Raw genomic sequence first — 17,376 nt, 5'->3', positions numbered from 1 at the left:
TGTGCAAAGTTTTATGTCTCCCAGTGCCCAGGCCCGTGCTGCACCAGTTTCGGAGTCCTGGTGCAATACTCTTGCTAAGTTCTTTTTGGGCAAAATTTGCATTAAACAAGCATCTTTCTCCACTTGCACTATGGCGTCCAAACCCCCGACCCCTCCCACTGGCCAGTCTTTAGCTGGTCCTGTCAATACGCTGTCAGCCTTTGAGCCAATAGATCTGGCCGGTACTCTCAACATTCTTAAAGCCTTGAAGTTGGGATTTCCTACGGATCCCTGTGCTGCCAGTCTGCTGGCCGCTGTGGCGGATGGCATCAACTCAGAAGTCAATCAAATTGTTAATATGTCATTGCAGGAAGCCTTTGTCCTGACTTCCTGGAAGCTGGCACAAATTCTCTCCCTCCTCAAGAAGCGGTCCCTTGACCCGCTGATTCTGGGAAACCATCGTCCTATCTCACTTTTGCCAAGTCTGGCTAAAGTCTGCGAGAAGGTTGTCACTAATCAACCGACCAACTTCATTGAGGCCTCAGGTCTGCTCCATCTGGCTCAATCCGGGTTCTGGACCTCATTTAGTACAGAATCAGCTCCGCAGAGGCAACTCGCGAGTGTTTGGATGCCGGCGGGAGTGCTGCTTTGGTTATGCTAGATCTCTTGGCGGCATTCAACACTGTGCCCCATTCCTTGCTCCTGGATTGCCTCTCGGAGATTGGCTTATCCGGGTCTGCCTGGGGCTGGATCAGGTCCTTCCTGGAAGGCTGCTTGCAGCAGATTTGGCTGCCTCCTTGTGCCTATGTGCCCCAGCAGGTGGAAACTGGGGTTCTGCAGGAGTCAGCCCTTAGTCCCCTTCTCTTTCACATCTATGTTACGCCACTGATTTACTTAGCGGAGTCATTAGGGGCTAAGGTGATGGCCTACGCCGATGACACCCAGCTTCTGTTCTCCTGGGGAAAGAATGATGATGAATCAGTTCTCTCGGCTCAACATTGCTTGTCCTCTGTCTTCCTCTGGCTCGCCCAGGTGCAGCTAAAGTGTAATGAAGAGAAATCTGAGGTCCTCTTGTACAGCGTTTTTCCTGCCAACTTCTGAGAGAGGTTATGGCCCCCCTGGCTTCACCTTGCCTAGTGCATTGGGTAATGCTGCAAAAAATCTGGGGGTCTGGTTAAAGCAAACCTTTCCTTTTCAACCCAGGTCAAGAAGCTGGTTGGGGCCTGGTTTGGAACTCTGAAAGCTCTGAGGAAGTTTCTTCCTCTCCTTCAAAAAACCTGCTAAAGAAACGGTTGTTCGCGCCCTGATCTTGTCCCGCCTGGATTATGCCAACGCTCTTTATGCAGGCCTGACCGGCTACCTCTTGAATAAATTACAGGTTGTCCAAAATTCGGGGATTGTCAAGCAGGTGTAGTGTGCGAGCTCATTTATGCTCCTTACACTGGTTACCAGTCGAGTCACAAATTCAATTTAAGACTTTGGCTATTGCCCATAGGGCTCTTCATGGTTTGGGTCCTGTCTATTTACAGAAGAGGTTTGCTTATTACAATCCAGCGAGACAGCTGCGGTCCTCTTCCCAACCTCTGATGCAGACCCCCAGGTTCAAACTCCAATGGCTCAGTGGGAGTTCCTTTGTGCGAAAGGCTGCTCTGCTTGGAATGCTATACCCTTGGTGCTGTGCTGCATTCAAGATCTGCCATTTTTATAAAAAAGTTAAAAACTCTTCTCTTTCAGGCCCCGCCCTGGTTTATGTCTCCTTTTCCCAATTTCGCGCCGGGACACTCTGTTGAGTATACGTGTGCGAAATAAATTCATTTAACATAACATAAATTCCGTCAATAAATTTGACTTGACTACAGCTCTGGGCAATTGCAAATCCAACAGATCAGTTGCCTTACTGATAACTGAATGATAAGGAGCAACTTCCTGTGAAGGAAAAGCTTACGTGGAAGAAATTTCCCACTCCGGGGAAGTGTCCAAACCACTGGACTCCTGAAGGCCCTAAAAATCATCCACTGTGTTGATGATTTCCCCTTCTTCAGCCTGATTCTGCTGGTACTCTTCTTCCAACAGCCTCTGGGCCTCCCTTCTGGAGCGCATTCATGGTATGCGTGGCGTCGGTGACATCGGTGCCGGTGTTGGAGGAGGCCGTTCAGAAACAGGCAACGGCGCCGAACGAAGGTGCCGGTCCAACTCCAGATGGCACCAGTGACTGAGGAATCGGTGTCGAAAACCTTGGTGCCTGGAAGTGCCATGAAGGAGCCACCAGCATGAAGGGCACGAAGGGTGCCTGGGCATATTGCTGAGGAACGCCAAAATAAATGCAAGCTGTCCCACGGGGCCTGAAGGAATGCCGGTAGGGTAAGCTGCTTTGGCAAAAATGCCAAACATCACATTCAGGAAATGCGAGGGATCTGCTCCTGGACCAAGAGAGGATGGATACGGATTTAGAACCCCCTAGATCCGACCGAGGTCAAGCAGCAGGCTGAGGCTGCGACGCTGGGGACAACGGTTCCAGTACAGGCGATGCCACAAGAGCTGGAGAAGACTCTCAGAGCAGGTGAATCCCTGGGCACCGGATAACCTCTCAGCGACAGAGAGCGAGTTTGAAATGCTTGCGGAGGAGAGGGCGACGGCGAGATGACATCTTTAGTGCGAGGGGCTGAACTGGAGAAGCCAACCTCGAAGCGTTGACCTTCAATGACCGATGACGAAACCCATGTTGGCACTTCTTCTTATGCTTCTTTGACTTCGACTTAGATCTCTTACGACCTCTCTGCTCTTCCTATGCCCATGCCATGAAGAGATTCGCCTCACGCTTCCTCAGCGCCTTCGGATTCATCTTCCAACAAGATAAACACTATTCTACGTTGTGATCAGACGAGAAACACCAGAGACAATCGTCGTTGGGGTCCATGATGGACATATGGCCCCCACACTCTCTGCAAGGCTTGAATCTTCTGTGATGTAGCCATAGCACTGCTAGACCAAGGGAAACAGCAGAAACAAAGCATACAGGAAGAAAATGGAGAGTCCCAGAAAAATCTGTTGCATGTCGACGGCGCGGAAAAAGGGGAACTGACATTAGCAAGCCGACAAGGTCTTCTTATGGCTCCAGTGACATCATATGGAGTTGCGAGCCGAGCCGTGCCATTGCGACGTCCTCGTGGGAGAGCTTGTAAAAAGGTTCAGTGGAATGCTGGTGCAAGAGTTAATTCAAAAGGTAAGGAATCCACAGGCATATGTATCCATCAGAAGGTGTCAGTGAATAACCTATGAGCCATAATTTAACTGGAGGCATCTGCAGCTCAATGGGGCCCTGAGACGCTCCAAATGGGGCCAGGAACATACACAAAATTAGCAGCATGGCCTCCCTGCAGGCTGCCATCTGCTGCAGGGTCTGTTTTAAAGAACGACCTGAGACACTCTGGGCACACCAGAATTAACTGAGGTACTGGCCCCCAAGCTGAGGATGTCAAACAGGTACAATGTTCATCTTGGTACCCTCACCCCTTCTCATTAGAATTAGAGTGGTTTGAAGTGGTTGAGTCCCACTTTCCTTTTTTTATGTTTCTGTTTGGACTTAAATTTTGACTTAGAAAGGGATTTGGAATAATATGTCTGCTTCAAGGGCAACCTTCTCTTGTGTTTGTGAAGTCTTTCCTCTCAGTCCCAAATTGACAATTTAAGAATCGATGCTTCTGGAATCCCCTCACCTCCTTCCCTGTGCCACAGCATCAGGGGCGCAGTGTGTTCCAGAGTCAGGGCAGAAAGATGACCCTTGAGAGTTCTAAAAGCAGAACCCTGTTGGGCAAGTGTTAAAATGTAAAAAGGAACAGTGGCAAGAGAAGCAGAAAGAGGGTTAATAGACCTTTCTGTACAGTATAATACAACTTTCTGCCATTGGCAGGCATATACCGTCTTAGTGGTGTTACATACTTCGGGAGGAAGGTCAAAAGCCATCAACTGCCGCCACTCAATCTCCACACATGGAAGTGCAGAGTTGACAGGTTCGGGTGGAGAGCCCTCCCCTGTTGCTGCGACAGAAGATCCTCCCAAAGGGGCAGCCTTATCGGAGGCTTGATGTTCATCTTCAGAAGCTCTGGATACCTGACTCTCCTTGCCCAGTCCAGAGCCACAAGCATGACATGGGCCCGGTCACTCCTGATCTTCTTCAGAACCCTGGGCAGGAGCGGTATGGGCGGAAAGGCATATAGCAGGCCTAAGCTCCACTTGCGATGAAAAGCACTGCCGAACGATAGCCACCTTGAAAACTCCAGCACACAATATGCTGACAATGTGCATTCACTTTGGAGGCAAAAAAATCTAACCAAGGTTCTCCCTACTGCTGAAAGAGACCTTGCGCCACCTCCAACAAGAGACACCATTTGTGATCCACTAGGCATCAAAGGCTGACTTTGTTTGGCCTGGTGTTCAGAGAACCTGCCAGGTGTTGAACCACCAGGGTTATACCCTGTTGCTCTAGCCATGACAGAGGGTCCACGACCCCAGCCTGCCGTGCTTGTTGCAGTACCACATGGCGGTGGTGTTGTCCATGAACACCTGTACTAACGTCCCCTTGACAGAGGGAAGAAATGCTTTCAATGCCAATCTCATCACTTGAAGCAGCAACAAATTATTGTGGAACCCCGACTAAGCCAGAGACCAGTGTCCCCTGATCTCCACCTCTCCCAGATGGCCGCCCCAACCCAGAAGTGACCCACGACTAAGAAATCTGGTAGGTGTCAGGATCCATCGGACTGCCCACCACTTTCTGCACTCCAGCAGTATTGGGGGAACTATTCAGGGTGAACCCCAGGGTGCTAGGTGCATTTTACTCACATCCTAGGGAGACTGCCTGCCGGGTGGGGGCTCCCAGCAGGTTCTCAACACATGCCTCTCGCCCTCGGTTCATCCCTTCTTTTACTCCCCGTGTTCCCGGAGGAAGAAAAGCTGACTTATATTTATTTAATTCTCTGCTCTGGTATGTGGTGGTGTTTTCCTCATCTTTGTTTCCCAAGCCACACCAGAGCTCGACTCAGCAACCTCCATGACACAGCAGCCTCCGTGACTCAACAAGCCTCCATGACTCAGCAACCTCCATGACTCAGCAACCTGCATGACTCAGCAACCTGCATGACTCAGCAACCTTCATGACTCAGCAACCTCCATGGCTCAGCAGCTGACATGACTCATCAGCCTAGCAAAAGGTATTTAACTCTCACCCAGGATTGTCTTCAGTGCTTCGTATTGAGTTTCCTGTTGAAGATCCTGAGGCGCGATGGCTCTTCTCTGCAGGTGCTGGTCAGACGAGTCCTGTTCCATGCATGCTGATGTTTCTACTCGCAGATAATTCTAAATCCTTTTTGGGCTACATTTAAATCTTGTGCTCAGTGGGATTCCATTGTTTTGACTCCCTGCTCATTTCTGGTTATTTGGGAGATCTTGGGTAACTGCTCACAAAACTCTTCGCAGTCAGAGACTTCTTGATTTTGTTTCCTATATCACAATTCCCTCTTGTTTCCGCTCAGCTTACTTTACGCTACTTGCCTGGACTTTGGTCATTTCCTCCTCATATCATAACCTGAATATCCTGGACTCGCTGCTCGGGAGGATAGGCCCGAAACTGTACTGTGGAGTCAGGTGTGACTTCGACACGTTTATAGCAAACCCCCACAAATGCAGGAGGTCCGTCGTAGTCTGTAGGTGGGAGACGACAGCCTAGGGTGAGGACGCCTTCAACAGCCAGTCATCGAGGTTGGGGAAGACCGACACCCCTAACCAGCACAGATGAGCTGCAACTACAGCCATCACCTTGGTGAACATCCGAGGGGCACTGGTAAGGTCAAAGGGGAACACAGTAAACTGAAAGTGCTCGAGGCCTACCTTGAATCGAAGGTAACGCCTGCGGCTCGACAAGATGGGGATGTGAAAATACGCATCCTGAAGGTCCAGATTTCGTCAGTATCCAGCATGGTGTTCCGCAGGGCTCAGCAGTTAGCCCCATTTTGTTTACCATCTACATGAGTCCCCTGATAGCTATTATTAAATCACATAATGTCAGCTTGGTGAACTATGCGGATGACACTCAGCTCATCTTGTCACTGGAGGGGGACCAAGCAACATCTCAGGATAACGTCCACACATGTATGCAGGATACTGCACGCTGGCTCAAAGAGAACACTCCAATTTAATAGAGAGAAAAACAAGATTTTCTGTTGTACACCTAAGAAAGTCCCATGTCCACTTCAGATGAACTTTTGGCCAATGTCAGCAGACAAGCCACTAACACCCTCCAAAGCAGTATGTAATTTGTGAGTAGTACTTGATGACAGACTGAGCCTAGAATCTCAAATTAAACAAACGGCTGGAACTGATCTCTCCCTCATAAGGGTGTTACGGAAGATCCTCCCAATGCTGCCAGACGCAACCAGGGCATGGAATTAGTTACTTACCTGTACACTATAGTTCTCCAGTATTATCTTTCATAGATTCACATGCTTGTATCTTCCCCGTCGTCAAGGTGGGAGTCTCACGGTAACAGAATGACCAAAGCAGTAATCATAGAGAAGAAAACTGCATAGAAAAGCCCATTGGGACTGTAGTATTTGGTAACCAGACCTCCTCATTGTTTGGTCCAAAAGCCAGCCATCAGCATTGCTGCCCTACCCTCACACTCCCCAGCAGAAACTTCCTGCCTCAGATTTCCGTCCCGGAGTGAGAGACATGGATAAATACCGAGAAAAACAGGTTCTGCCTGAGAAACGGGGAGGTGGGCGGGCGCATGTGAATCTATGAAAGATAATACTGGAGAACTATAGTGTACAGGTAAGTAACTAATTCCTTCTCCAGTATTACATCTTTCATAGATTCACATGCTTGTATCAGAGTAGAAAGTAGTGCTCACAAAACCTGCAGCGTTTCCAGGATAGAACCCAGAAGGAAGTTCTGCAGCTGAAACATTGTTAGAACATGATCTTAAAATACACAGGTCAGACAGGAATAAAAACCAAATTCCCCTTTATAACATATTGTGCAAGTTCTCGAAAGAAAACATAATAAAACCATCTATAACGATAGCATATTTTATATATATATATATAAATGCACTGTATAGAATATTAACAGATAATCAAAGTATACCTTATTGAAATAGACGTTTCAGAACAGCTTGTCCCACTGCCGTGTCCTCTTTCCACGCAGTGTCCAGACAGTAGTGCTTGGTAAATGAATGCACACTCTTCCACGTCGCCGCTCTGCAGATGTCGAGCAGCGACACTCCTGCGAACAAGGCCATTGATGTCGCCATCTTGTGGAATGAGCATTCACTCTGCAAAGAAGCGGCTTTCCCGCTTTTTCATGACATTTCATGATAGCCGATGATATCCATCTGGCAATACTCAGTCTTGACAGAGGAAGTCCTTTCCTTTGTCCTTCAAATGCAATAAATAACTGTTTGGATTTGCGGAATGTCTTTGTTCGTTATATGTAGAACTTTAAACATCTAGCTATGTCCAAAGAATGCAACACTCTTTCTGCTTCAGATGAGGGATTGCTGAAGAAAGTAGGCAAAATAATTGGCTCGTTGAGATGAAAAGAAGTAGGGACCTTGGGTATGAATGTAGGATTTGTCCGTAATACAACCCTGTCCTGGCGAAATTGAAGAAAAGGCTCTTCCACTGAAAAGGCTTGAATTTCGCTAACCCTCCTCGCCGATGTAAGGGCGAGCAGTAGGGCTGTCTTCCACGAGAGGAACTGTAAGTCTGTCTTGTGTATAGGCTCGAAAGGTGGCCTCATAAGTTGCACCAAAACTGTATTGAGGTGCCAGGGCACTGGCGGGCGCTGAATGGGTGGAAAAACTCTAAAGAGCCCTCTAACAAACTCTTTTATTAGTCTATGAGACCAGAGAGACTGCTCATCTGGCACTCTCCTGAATCTTTTTTTTTTTTTTAATTTTTGAAAACCTTTATTGTGCAAGCAGAAACGTACAAATACGGGCCTACAACCAATCAGGCCGGCCACGACATATTACGGGCGCACGAAATCAGGAGAGAAATTCTCCAGCAGTTCCTCAGCATTCTATAAACAATCAATAAACATTAAAAGTCACAATATAACCGCCAGGAGCAGGATAAGAGAAGGTTAATTTTATAATATAATGGGAAGTATAGCAGGAACAATTGGAGCTGTTAGTTTCCGAATTCCTATGGCGGGCAGTTGGCAAGGCAGCAATACAAAGAAGCGGTGAGAATCAGAAATAGCAGCAACAATTGGCGAAGGCAACGCATAGTTCCCACTGTGCAAGTCAGTTACCACCGCTGCCCACAGTCCCCCCGCCACCACTTGAATATGTGCTGGTACCAATCAAAGAAGTCAGAACTGCAACACAAAGATAGCCATCCGCTATACTAATCCAAGAAGGGGAAAAGGAAGGAAGGGCAAAAGAAAGAATGTGAAAAACAAAGAAGAAAGAACGCAGCGCCGCGGTATACGCCCCATGGCAGATAAGGCACACAATACTCGAGACCCACAATCGGGATCGAGGCAAGCAGGATGTGTAAGTGTGCTATCATTATCATCAACGAGCAGAAGTCACGTCCTACACTGTCAGCGAACACCCCATGGGGCATGCGTGCGGACATAGCGTCCCGATAAAGGGATACAAAAGAGCCATAGAACTAAGAAAAAAACGAACAATATACAGACCCCATCCCACCCACACCACCCTGCACCCCTGCAGAAGGCTACGGCCTACCCCCCCAGCAGCGTGCCTGTCGCCCTAAGTAGAACCCGAAATACAGAAGAATCAGAAAGTAAAGAAAGAACACTACAGACTAAAAGAAAGGGAAGGAAAGGGCGAAGAAAAAAAAACCAGTGGGAGAGGAGATATGCAATCGAACCGTCAGCTCCCACCCCCCACCTTAACACAATTAGAACCCACTTCGAGACGAAATCGACATAAACTCAAACATCAGGAACATGAAGAGGAATCGGTCATACTGTAACAGCTGCGAGCAGTCCTCATCTCCACACATTAATTAGCAGTCCGCCGAGGCGAGTCCATCTCACCCCTGTCCTCTCCTAACCAGTACTTTAGGCACGGAGTGTGCATAAATTCGGAACAAAGCAGGCCAAGGGTGCAAAACAGGGGATCCAAGTCTCGAGCAGCAATACAGACAATGGCGGCCGCGGAGCAAACTGGCGAAGAACAACGTCAGGAGCAGCAGGCAGCATGGGTACAGTCCCGCCGACCAAAGGGGGGAGATTTCCCCCACGGAGCAACTATGGGACCCCCTCCAAGCATTTCGAGTCAAAGAACCGCCGGGTATCCCAGCGAGACTGACCTGGACGGACCCCGGCGCGGGGCCCTCTCCCACGTCCACCTCAAGCAAAACCTCCTGGAGACTCGAGGCAACGGACATGTGAACTCCCAGATGAACGGCGGTCGCATTCCCTTCAACAGCCGGGAGAGACAAATCAGCACATTCCCTCGGATGGGCCGCATACATGGGAGGCGGCCCAACAAGCCCGGCGGCAGAACCGCTATCTTGCACAGCTGCGGCAAAGGCCATGGTCGCGCGCCAGGAACACAGGGCGGCGAAGACATCGCCAATCGTGGGCTCACTCCCACACTCTTCAGCCAACATGCGGTTCGACAGGCCAGTTTCGCCGCCCCCAACATGTCCGAGACCCAGGGCGCCGACCGCCATTTTGTCAGCTCAATAAGGCCGCTACGGTCCTCGACCCCGATCCGGGCCGCCAAACCAGGCTCAGCGGAGTCTCGCCGGATCCCGCTAATGGCAATCTTGGTGCAGAAAGATGGGTCGCCGAGACAAAGGGGGTAGCTGGCGCCACCGTCTCATGGGCGCCGCCCGCCGATTCCGGGGCGAAGGCCTCCAAGATGGCCGGACAGGAGAATAAAGGGGGGACAAGCCTTCTGTATGGTCAACCCCCGTCCGAGAGAGGCAGCGCCCCGCAGCTGGGCCCCCGGGCCACCAGACCGGGCCCGGTCAGTCGTCACCGGTCCAACCGCACATTGGCCACGTCAGCCGACTCCTCTCCTCCACCAGGGGTCGACGTCGATACCCCGCTCCGGCCGACCGTCGCAGGCGAGTCCCCGGCCTGCACGCCACGGAGGCTCCGGAGCAAACAGGGGCACAGCTCAAGATCTGCGGCACCCAGGAGCTCCCGGGACAAACGGTGAGTGCAAGCAGCCTTTCATAGTCCCATATTCCGTCGAATGCCACTCTCCTGAATCTTGATATTGCTGCCAAATGCACCTTCAATGAGGCATGTGACAGACCTGCCTTAGATAACGACAACAGGTAAGGCAGAATACCTTCAGGGGGTACTGTCAACGGGTGTAGATTTTGACTGGCACACCAGTGGCAGAAACAAGTCGATTTTGCTGTGTATGCCTTGTTGGTGGACATAGCTCTAGATTGCGATAGAATTTGTCTGCAGTCTTGCGGAATGCTCAAGGCTTGGAATTCCCGCTCATGAGGATGCCATGACGATAATTTTAGCGATGCTAAGTCTGGATGCAGAATCTGGCCGTTGCTCATTGAAATGAGGTTCTGGAATGTCGGGAATTGCACTTTGTTGCCTTTTGACATCTGCAGCAGATCTGAAAACCATGCCTGTCTCGGCCAAGCTGGTGCTATCAGAATGACATGACACGGTTCTGCCCTCAATTTGCGAAGCACTCGCGGTATTAAGGGAATTGGTGGGAACGCGTAAGCGAACATTCCCGTCCAGTCCATGTGAAACGCATTTCCCTTGGAATCTCGCTGAGAGTACCTGGACGCATTTTGAATTGTCTCTGGTTGCGAACAAGTCGAATGTTGTTGTGCCCCATTTTCGAAACACTTTGTGCAGCTGAGTGTTGTGCAGTTCCCACTCGTGCGTCACACTCGTCGTGCGACTCAGGACATCTGCCCGTGTGTTGAGGATGCCCTGTATATGTTGTACCTGAATTGAAATGTCGTGGCTTATCAGCCATTTCCAGATTCTTTGCGCCAGTGCAGAACGTTGTTTGGATCTTGTTCCGCCCTGCTATAGAAGATAAAACATAGTTGTGGTGCTGTCCGTTTGAATGAGCACCGACGAGCTGCGGATTCTGGGCAGGAAAGCTTGGAGTCCCAGAAACACCGCTTTGAGCTCTAACATATTTATGTGAAGCTGTGCTTCCCACTCTGACCAGAGGCCCTGGATCTCCAGCTCTTGAAGGTGCGCGCCCCATCCTTGCAACGAAGCGTCCGTCCTCATCACATATTCGTGATACTGAGGTACAAAATTCAGACCCTGATTTAAGTTCTTCTGAACCTTCCACCATGACATGGCCACCTTCATAAGGTGAGTGATGGTAATCCGATCTTCGAAGGTTCCTTTAGATTGAACCCACTGCTCGTCCAGATGTTCCTGCAAGGGTCTCATTCGAAGACGGCAGTTTGGAACCAGTGGGATGCAAGAGGACATCATCCCCAACAAGGATTTGTACATCCTCACAGATGTGAACCTTTTTGTCTGAAGGGATGTTGCTAGGTCTATTATCTTCTTCATCCGTTCCTCGGACGGGTATGCTTTCGTTGCCTTGGTGCATATCCATGCCCCTAAGAAGTGGATGCCCTGAGCTGGAGTCAGTGAAGACTTTTCCAAGTTGGTCCTTAGGCCTAAGCGATGGAACAGCCGGATGCAGCACTGAAGGGACCTTCTGGCTCCTGTGAATGATGGACCTGTCACCAGCCAATCGTCCAGATATGGGTAAATGCAATGCCCTCTTAACCTTAAGTGGGCCGCCACCGGGGCCATGCATTTTTTAACACCCTCGGGGCCGATTTGAGGCCAAATGACAACACCTTGAATTGGAAATGGCGACTCTCCACAGCGAATCTTAAATACTTTCTGTGCTTCCGATGAATTGGGATATGGAAGTACGCATCCATGAGTTCCAATGACACCATTTAGTCTTTCTCTTTTAACATTAGAAGGATCTCTTGCAATGAGAGCATTCGGAAGGGAATTTTCTTTATGTATTGATTGAGATACCTCAAATCCAATACCTGTCTCCACTTCCGAGTTTGTTTCTTTTTGATGAGGAAGAAAAGCAAATAGAAGCCTTTCCCTCTGTGTTGTTGCGGTACTTCTTCTATAGCCCGCTTCTGCAATAGTGATTGGACTTCCTTTTGCAGCTCCTGACGATGTTGGTGATGTCTGAGCACCGGGGGATGATCTGATGGCATTTCCACAAACTCTAGGGTATGGCCTCTGCTTATTACGTCCGAAACCCATTTGTCCGATGTTATGGACATCCAATTGTTGAAGTATTGAGACAGATAGTGGTCGTTTTACGGGATCTGCTGTGTGGGGAGCGCCGGCCTGAGATCATTGTCGACTGTTGATTCTTTCCTCTATTGGAAGACTTGCCCCTAGACTGCTGCTGGAAAGAGGAGTTGGAGGGCCTGTACTGATTGCCTGTATTGTATTGCCTATATCTTTGTTGGTTATAAGGCTGATATCTGTTGGTCTGATATGAAGACCTCTGATTAGATTGACCCCTTGCACCTCTTTTACGAAAGGACTGGAACCGTCCTTGCTGAAGGGATCCCAGCGCTCTAGCTGTATCCGTGTCTTATTTGATACCCTGTAGCGCTTCGTCTACGTGCTTTCCAAATAAGTTTTCGACATTGAATGGCATGTCCACAATCTTCGCTTGCACCTCCGGACGAAAGGATGTTGCCTTTAGCCAACCTTGTCTCCGAAGCGAAACTGCTCCTGCCATCTGCCTGAACGCCATAGAGGAAATATCCATGGCAATGTCAATAGATTCCGATGCCGACTTTGCCCCGTCCCGGAGGATAGCCGCTGCCTCTTCTTTCTTATCCTCCGGTAGTGCAGACAGAATGGGTGCCAAATCCGACCACATTTGCCTGTTAAAACGGCTAATAAGGGCCATAGCATTGGCTGCTTTAATCGTAGAGGCTGCCATGACCGCAAACCTCTTACCGGCTCCATCCATCCTCCGTCCTTCTTTGTCTGGCGGCACCAATGAAGTAGCAACTGGATTCTTTGAATTCCTCTGCGCCGCCTGCATCACCGCCGACTCCGGTCTCGGGTGTCCAATTAGACAGGCCGCAGCAGACTCTGGTGCTCTATATTTCTTTTTGATTCTAGGAACCGAAACCGCGATGGAAGCCGGTGTCTTCAAAATTTTTAGGCCCTCTTCCCAAATGTGAGAGATAATCGGTATTGTGCGAGCAGATTTCCTGGCGTCATCTTTGAAATCATGCAAGAACCATTCCTTTTCTTTAACCTCCATTTCCAAATCAAACCTCTTAGCTGCTTTTTCCATAATGTCATGGAATCCTCCAATGTCCTGAGGAGGAGAAGTGGTTGGCGGCGGGGTAGGTGAAGGGGCCGACGGCAAAATGTACTCATTCCACTCCTGTCCCGTAGAATCTTGTACAAGTTCACCTTCCTCAGGTTGATCATCATCATCATCAGAATCCGTTAGATCGTCTCTGATTGTTATCACTGGTGGTGATCTCACAGCCTGCTCATGAGGAGTAGATTGGGTCTTTGGAGGTTGCGTTGTAGCCACCGGCGTAGATGTTGGAGGCGCATTTGCCTCTGGAAAACGACGATAATAGTCGTTAATCATGAACCTCAGGTCAGAGACAAGAGAAACAGGTATGGAGACTGACTCCTCTCGCGACTCCTCTCGCGACTCTTCTTGTTGCTCGTCATCCTCATTACAATTAAATGTTTCCTGGAAGGATTCATATCTTGTAGATTGAGCTCTCTCTTTGAAGGAAAACACCTCTTCTTCATCTGTGTCCTGGCTCTTTATTCTAAGTTGTGAAGGGCTATAGGCCGCTCCTGATGACTCCTCTCCTTCTGAATCGTGTTCCAGCAAAGAAGATGGTGGTAGAGGCGAAATCTGCGTCCACGACGTGAATTCTGCAGATTTGCTTATGGTCGCCGAACCCCTTGACGACTGAAAAGAGCGAATAGAGATCAAAGTCTTTGACTGTGGCGATTTAAATGCCTTTGCCGTTGACATTACAGTCTTCGTCGACGGTGTCGTCGACAACATAGCCAGCGTCAACGGAGCCTTCGTCACCAAAGCCATCGTCGACTGTGAAATTACAGTCTCCGTCGACGGAGTCGTCGACGTCTTCGTCGCTGATCCCTTCGTCGTCGACGACGTTGTCGTCTTCTTCGTCGACGGGATGGTCAAACTCGTCGACGTAGTCGTCGTCGACGCTGCCTTAGTTCCTGTCGTCGACGGAGCCGCCGTCGTCAAAACAGTCGTCGTCGACGGTGAGGTCGTCGACGGGGCTGAAGACTTTACCACAGATTTTGCAGCAGAAACCATGGAACTGGTCAACGGAGCAGACCCTGCCCCTTTCTGACCTGACGGCTTCTTGAGGGGAGTAAGAGGGAGAGATGACACCACTTTCTCCTTTGATTTAACCTTTTTAGGCTCCACCCTTTCCTCAGAATGTGATGCCTTTCTCTTTTTAGGTGCTAGGTTAGAAGATTCCTCCCCAGAATCTGAGTCTGATGCGGCCTTCTTCTTTTGAAGCCACAACAGCAAACGAGCCTCTCTGTCCCTCAGAGTTTTAGCAGAGAAGGTTCTACAATATTTACAATCCTTGGCCACATGCTTAGGATGAAGTCAATATAAGCAGTCCTTGTGAGGATCTTCAGAGAAAAGCCTAGCCTTTCCACAGGATCTGCAAGGCCTGAAAAGCCTCTTTTTAGAGCTTTCAGCCATTATGAAAGAAATTAGGTACACACAATACCTTAATCCAGATGAAAAGATAGTTGAAATAAAAGGTCAATAGTTCACTCAGGAACAGCAAACTGAGCAGAGCTCAGGGAGACTCCTTTCTTACACAAAGGCGGTTGGAAATCTGAGGCAGGAAGGTTCTGCTGGGGAGTGTGAGGGTAGGCAGCAATGCTGATTAGCTGGCTTTTGGACCAAACAATGAGGAGGTCTGGTTACCAAATACTACAGTCCCAATGGGCTTTTCTATGCAGTTTTCTTCTCTATGATTACTGCTTTGGTCATTCTGTTACCGTGAGACTCCCACCATGACGACGGGGAAGATACAAGCATGTGAATCTATGAAAGATGTAATACTGGAGAAAAGTAGTTAGAAGCATGATCTTGAGTCGGCTGGACTACTGCAATGCCTTGTTGCTGTAGGCCCCTAAGTATCTCATTGAGAAACTGCAGGGATGTCAGACAATGGCGGCCAAGTTAGCCCTTAAGAAACCACGTAGATCATCAGCATCCCTAGCTCTTAGGGAACTTCACTGGCTCCCCATTACGCAGAGAATTCAGTTTAAATCACTGTGTGTAGTCTTTAAGGCCATTAATGGGATGGGCCCAAAGCCATTGCAGCAAAAGTTTAACTGGTATGCCCCTAACAGAAATCTCCGTGTGTCCTCAGCTAAACTAACAACAGTACCTAAGTTTAAAAGGACTAAACTTGGAGGTAGAGCCTATAGCGTGGCAGCCGCCTGAATATGGAATACACTACCTTATAGCCTTCGACAGACAGGAGATCTCTTGCAGTTTAGGAAGAAATTAAAGACCTGGATCTTTCCCTAGAACTCTGGTCCAGATCAGCACTCTTCCCGGCACCTCCGTGTGGTAGGGCAGCATACTGAGGCCTCCTGCAGCCTGGTGTTCGCACCTGCAGCTCGCACCCAGTGGTACCTTTTCCCTCAGTGCCCATGTGTTTTTGCCTCTAGTGCCCCCCTTTTAATTTAATTTATCTCTGCCTCTAGTGCCCCTTTAATTTAATCTTGCCTGCCTCCATTGTTCTGCATATTCTTTCTTGTTTGTTGGTGCCCTCAAACTTGGGCTTCGTGCTAATCTCTCCCCTTACTGTTCCCTGCGACCCCGCCCACACCTCAGCCCAGTTTCCCGCCTCCCTACCTACTGTCCTACCCCCCCCTCCCCTACTTATGGCGGCCGCTGCACGGTCGCACCGCTGGCGCGCCAAAGGCACTCCTAAGGCAAGCCCGTCTTCACCCGTTCGCGACCAGACCGCGACCAGCGCCAGGACCCCGTGTCCCCAGGAGCACCACAACGCCAGATGCCGCTACAACACCAACATCCTCCACGCACTCAACACTGGCCGATCTACTGCCTGCTTCCAGGCCACCACAAGGCACACCCACGGACCATTCACCTGCCAATACTGCAACTTCACCAGCCAGAGTACACCAGCACGTCCTGCCCCCCCCCCACCAAAGCAGGCAATAACCACCTCAGATGCATACTGCTCAACACTCGCTCCGTCCACAGGCACGCCGTCAAACTCTGGGACCTGCTCGATTCATCCTCTCCTGACGTCACTTTCCTGACAGAGACCTGGATGAACACCTCATCGGCACCCAACGTTGCCATAGCCATCCCGGATGGTTACAAGATCACCCGCAGGGACCGCACCAAGAGACCGGGAAGAGGAATCACCATCGTTCACAGAAACACCATCAGAATTTCAACCAACACAGAAGACACCCTCAGCACCACAGAACACCTGCACTTCCAGTTCCAGATCAATCCCAACACCACCCTCAGAGGAACTCTCGTGTACAGACCCCCCGGGCGCCGGCCACAGTTCAGGAATCATCACAGATGTTGTCAGCTTGCACGACCTGGCCTCCACAGACTACATCCTCCTCAGAGACCTGAACTTCCACCTCGAGAACACCAACAATAGCAACTCCATCACACTACTGGACAACCTCGACCTCAAACAGCTCGTCACGACACCCACTCACTCACTCCGCCGGACACACGCTCGACCCCATTTTCTCCGCCAGCAACCACGTCACCTTCAGCCACGCCACCAAACTCCACTGGACTGACCACCACTGCATCCACTTCTCCTACATGAAAACCACCTCACACAACCACCAGCAAAGAACCTCCCACTGCAACTGGTACAAGGTCACCGAAAACCAGCAACCGACCATACCGACACGACACAGCCGCCCGCAACCTCAGGCAATGGATCGACGCCTGCACCAACACTCTCGCCCCGGTCAAGAAACCCTCAAACAGACGATCCAAAAGAAGAGCCATCTGGTTCACCGCCGACCTCCAGACATCCAAGCAGACCTGCTGAAAACTAGAGAAGAAATGGCGCCACTAGCAAACATCGGACAACCATGTATCCCTCAAGAATGCCAGCCGCAGACACCACCAACTCATTTGAATGGCCAATAGGACCTCCTTCAAGGAACGCAACAACAACAACGCCCACAACAGCAAAGAGCTCTTCAACATCATGAAGGAACTCACCAACCCCAGCTCCAGCTCCAACGACATCCTGCCATCACAAGACCTCTGCGACTCTCTAGCAACCTTCTTTC

The 17,376-nt window shown here is 49.9% G+C and overlaps 1 pseudogene; it reads right to left on the bottom strand.

The window, feature by feature from the left end:
* Positions 1–957: 957 nt before the first annotated feature.
* Positions 958–14,758, bottom strand: LOC147718416 (uncharacterized; annotated as a pseudogene).
* Between the last annotated feature and the right edge of the window lie 2,618 nt (positions 14,759–17,376).

The sequence above is a fragment of the Lissotriton vulgaris genome, chromosome 4_1 (genome assembly GCF_964263255.1).
Source record: "Lissotriton vulgaris chromosome 4_1, aLisVul1.2, whole genome shotgun sequence".
Taxonomy (NCBI): domain Eukaryota; kingdom Metazoa; phylum Chordata; class Amphibia; order Caudata; family Salamandridae; genus Lissotriton; species Lissotriton vulgaris.
This window is presented reverse-complemented; position numbering and strand designations above follow the sequence as displayed.